We start from the raw sequence: 5,183 nt of genomic DNA on the forward strand, positions 1-5,183 counted from the left end.
GGTTAGTAACTTTCAGCACTTTGCTGTTTCAGGCCCTAATTTTGAACAGCAGCCAGGAAATCTCAGAAACCTCACAAGAAAACCTAATCTTAGTTGATTTTTTAGCCCAAAGAATTTCAAAGGAGGCTGGATCTGGAATGGGGAACTCCAGAGTGTAATCCAACCCCAAATGGAACTGCAAACCTTCTGGGGCGTATTTGTCACTAGGTCCCTTCCTTTCATTTTCAGCACTCGCCATCAAAGTGTTCCTTGTCTGGATTTACACGAGGCTGCAAAGAGCTCTTTCTGAGCAGAAAGGCTTCTCCCTGAGATACAGTCACCAAACCCTGTCTTGTCTCTTTTCCTTTTGGGGTTTCTCACAGCAAATTTTCTTTTGAGTGGCAAAGAGAAAAAAAGAATCCTTTCTATGTCCCCCAGTGGTGCATTAGCACCATGAGCATGCTGGTTTTCTGGTTATGTTGTGTGTTGTTCCCAGTGGTAACGCAGAGTTATTTATAACTAGCGCTGGTTGAACAATGGTAAGTCCATTTCACAAAGCAAGTGGGAGTTTTTTGTTTTCTTGATTTTTCAACACACACATGAAAAGTGAAAGAAACAAAAATATTTTGCTTTTCAAAATAAAAAATGACCATTATTCAATTCTTTGTTTTCCCCTTTCCTTCCCTTTATCCTCGTCCTCAGGCCTTTCCTCCCCTCTTCCACTTTGTGACTGAAAAGCCGGGGGGGGGAGGCAGGGGAAGGAGACAAACAGGAAAGCAAATGAAAAACCAAAAATCAACTTCAGTTAAAAAAACTGAACATTTTCCAGTTGGGTTTTGTTTTGTTTTGTGTAAAAAAAAAAAAAAGTGTCCATGAGAATAAAAAGGCCAGTTTTCACTGAACAAAAGTTGCAAATGAAATGGTTTGACCAGCTCTGCTTAGAATGAATAGTTTATCATTAATATTTTCCCAGCTGATACATTTGGAGGGAGGGAGGGCTGTGACAATACAGCTGAAAGCCATCTTGTACCTGAAGCAGCATGTGCTCCCACCGCGTGGTCCAGGGAATTCTCTGTGTTTCCTATGAAGCAGGAGGCAAAACAATAATATCAGCTAGGTTAGCAAGAAGAGTCGTCCCAGGAATCTCCTTTGCAATCAGTCCTTCGAAAACCCCTGCTCTGCCAAGCTGTAACATGCCTGGGCTTTCAAGGCTAAATGGGACCTACGCCAACGTTCTTTGTTGGACCAACAGAAAGTATCATGTTATATACCCTGCTGGCATTTTTATTCAGGGTCAGTCAACCCACCAGGAGTGAGATGCTGAGCACTCCCAATTCCTTTTGACTTTAATGGGAGCTGAGGGTACTTAGCATCTCAGAAAACTGTTCAGCACATCAGAAGACTGGGTTTAATGGGAATACAAACTTTTCCTGCATAATAAAAGATTCTGGACTGGATCCTAACTTGATGTAAATCGGTGTAGCTTCACTGAAGTCAATGGAATTATACTGATTTACATCAGCTGAGAATCTGGCCCCATTTCTGAATGTCCAGCTCTAACCTACCCTTCTTTAATGTCGGCACAAGGCAGTACTGGGGACTCTGTATAGCAACAACTAGGGAAGATACAGCTCATTTTTAAAATCTTTTTTTGACTATCAAACCCACTTGAACATTGTGGGGTCCGACCTTCATCAGAAACATATCGGGTTTGTGCTCCACGTAGGGTCTGTCATACTCCACAGAGACTACACTGGCACAACCACGTCATTGGAGTTCTGCTGGCATAACCCCATAGTGTAGATGCAGCTACACTGACTGAGGAGGTCAATAGATTCATACCACTGTAAAATTGCTGAAAGACATTAGTAGGCCCACAATACCTAGAGTCTACATGGGCACCCACTTGGCCAACCTAGCTTTTATGGCTCAGGTTTCCTTACAGAAAGAAAAACTCTGGGTTTTTAATTGAATCACCCTTGAAAGTAAACATGGGGTTTAATTTTCAGAAACATTCAGTTTGCAAAATCAGACTATATATGGAACCCCAAAATATTTCACTAACCTCCAACTTCACGTGTAATTCACCTTCCCAAACATTAACCTAGCAAAGGTGTGGGGGGAACTGCTGTAAAATTTCCATTCAGCTGAAACCTTCCTGGCCTGATTCTGCCCGGATTGAATTGGCTTCAGTGGTTTAACTCTAGATTTAGCCCAGTGGTTCAGTTATCCAGATGAAGGAAAAGTGAGGGCCTAGAAGCCCAATTTCAATTCCCCACTGTTCCCACATACTGCAACAGGAATGGCACAACACGTGTCGATACGGCTGCATTTTCTGGCTTCCTTCTATGCTCCATGGACCGCACTCCTCCTAACTAGCACTTTACCTTCAATGTACTGCAGCAGAGATGGGATCTTTACTCCCACATCTCACCCACTGCTACATGGATATTTTGGTGCAGGGCCTGTAGTAACTGCAAGGCAGCACATCCGTGTCCTTCTCCTGCATAAGGACGAGGCTACTACCTGTCAGCGAGAGAGAAAGAACAGGCTAAGTTTGGTCAGCACAATACCAGTGTGGTCCTGAAGGAGGGAATAGTTCAGACTCTCTCATTGTGGAGACCATACAACAGAGTTGTTGATTCTACTGCAGTGCCTTCCTGAAGAAGAAAGCATTCTAGCTAGTACGAGGATGCAGAACAGTGCGTCTCAGGAGAGGGCAGAGACAGAGAGATCCAAATCATACACATTCCTCAGCCTGTCTACAAGCATCTAGCTAGAAAACCCATTTTTATAGTTAACTGTCCCACTTCACATTCCACAGAAAACCTATTCTCATGGTCTACTCACCAGGAGTCGTGCCAGCAGCCCCTGGGGTGTAGGGAGTTTCACTAGGGAAAGAAAGAGAATATCATGAATTCTGCCAGACTTTCAGAGAGTCCCGCTGATGTTATTCACCTAGCCATTTCCAACGTGCCCACCAATGTTGAATGCAGCTGATCATAATTTGCATTTCCATAGTGCTTTCAGTCTGAGCTTCTCAAAATGCTTTACAGCCATGAATTAATTCCATCTCACAGCACCTCTATGAGGTTGCCATTAATTACTCCTTCATTTCACAAGTGGGGAAGCTGAGAGAGAAAGATCAGGTGATTTCCCCAAGGTCACATCAGAATTTTGGTGGCAAGCTGGGAACAGAACCCACATTTCCTAGCTCCATCCCATGGCCATGTTGTAATCACAAGACCATCCCTCATTTTAGCCTTCTCATTGCAGATGAGAGAACTGGAGCAGACTGAACCTGTTCATTGCGTAGTGTGCCTGGAGAGCATAAATGAAAGAGTTTCTGTTATAAACCTGGTCCACCGTAGTCAAGGCAAGCAGCTTCTTCTCCTTCCTGCTGCTTTTTCTCAGCCAGCTCCCTAAGGCATCTGCAGAGAGGCTTCAAAGTACCAGTGTACTGAGCTGGCACCACATATTCGAGAAGCCTTGGCCATAACACCTGCAGAGAAGAGCGAGACTGTTCAGTACGCAGCTATTTCCATCCCCCCACCTCCAATATCCTGCTGTCGGAATCCCTCCCTCTCATGTAGCTTGTAGCTTAGCCCCCTGGGGGACCTAAGGGGCAGTTGCACTCAGACAGTGGAAAGAATGAAGAGAAGATCTCTGCAACATGATTCCTTCCAGTTCAGTTGCTTTCTATCTTTTCTCTAATGTGAACCACTTACTCCATGATGAAGGGGTCACATCCCTGACATGAATCTGACATGCTGTTCCTCCATTATGCTGACTGTGCAAAAAGCTTCCTTGTGGGGAGGTACAAGGAAGATAAGGAAGAACGTCCCTATTTCAAGAAGCAGTAGCAACAGGTCACTTACTTGGGTCATTCCAGTGACCGAGGTGTCCAGACATTGCAGGATGTCAGTGCACAGGGTTTGGATCGTGTTTTCTTCCAGAATAGCCTGGGTGAGAAGTGTTGTACCCTGCTGTGAGACAGCTCTATAGAACTTATTAGCTAGTAGCAAGACACTGGCTAGAGAATCAGTGTCCTTCTCTTACAAAGCCATCATGAACATTGACCTATGCCTGCTTTTATATTGCACTGGAAGTGCACAAACATCTGAAGGGAAGAGAATAATGGAAACGCTTAACTGGTGGGTCAGATCCCAGGCTTAGGAAAACCCTAAAGTGAAGGGAATGAGTCTCTGAACACAAGAGTTTCCCCAACAGGGTTAATTTTCTTTAAATTTGAAAAACTGTTTCATCTTTTTATCTCTGAGGAAAAACATTCAGACTCTGCCCAGTGGAAATCAATATGCAGAACCAGGGGGATCCACTCTGTTTGTTCCGATGCCCCAACCAGCTTGGTCATTCTGGGTGTAGTGAGTGTGATTCTATCAACTGGCCTAATTCTGCTCTTACTTACACCGGACTAAATATTGATTGACTCTACTGATTTCAGTGTAAAGGAGAGCAAAACTGGCCCGAGCAGAACAAGCAGCCTTCCTTAAGATGGATGTGTGTGTGCGCGTGTGTGAAAAAAAGACCCTTGGAGAGTATTGCCACAAGCTCCAACTTTGAAGAAAAGGGGCCAGGCAGAGCTAAGATCTTCAACAACTTACTGTAAAGTTGAACTGTTTATGTTAATACAGATCATGGATCCAATCATGGAGCACAAAGTTTCTGGAGCCTCTGGCTGTGTCCATGGATAGAAATACGGATTGAAGACATTTTTAAACTAGTACATGTAGATTAGAGCATGTAGTGAGGGAAATATGCAGCAAGCTTTCCCAGGCTCCTGACAGTCTGGGATGCAACCTGCATAACCTCGGTATTTTGCTGATAGTTTGTTTGCTTCAACAGCCACAGAATTGGGCACCATTATGTTCTCTGGAGAGTCTATTGAAAACAAAGAGATGTGCTTTCTTGTACAAGAACATTTCACTGAAAAATGGTGTTTTCAGAATTTTCAATGACTCAGAGGGTTGAGGAACCTAGATGACTCTGTTAGATGTAAATACCCAGTGTGAAAGTCTGATCTGTTACACTAGTATAAATCCAGAGTGACGCCACTAAAGTCAGTGGAGTTACCTTGACCTTACACCAATATAACTGATCAGATTCTGGCTCTAATCCTTCAGTCCAGTTGTCCTTGAGTCAAAACTCCCACTGAAGGCAAGAGGAGCAGTCAGCATTCAAGAATG

At 43.9% G+C, this 5,183-nt stretch overlaps 1 long non-coding RNA gene across 1 annotated transcript; it reads right to left on the bottom strand.

Annotated features, from left to right (window-relative positions):
• Positions 1–2,490: 2,490 nt before the first annotated feature.
• Positions 2,491–3,708, bottom strand: LOC120393075. The gene is made up of 3 exons (XR_005591895.1): positions 3,337–3,708; positions 2,830–2,870; positions 2,491–2,505 (listed from the first exon to the last, which is right to left on the bottom strand). It is a non-coding gene; the product is annotated as an uncharacterized LOC120393075 (long non-coding RNA).
• Positions 3,709–5,183: the final 1,475 nt, after the last annotated feature.

This window comes from Mauremys reevesii, unplaced genomic scaffold (assembly GCF_016161935.1).
Source record: "Mauremys reevesii isolate NIE-2019 unplaced genomic scaffold, ASM1616193v1 Contig142, whole genome shotgun sequence".
Taxonomy (NCBI): domain Eukaryota; kingdom Metazoa; phylum Chordata; order Testudines; family Geoemydidae; genus Mauremys; species Mauremys reevesii.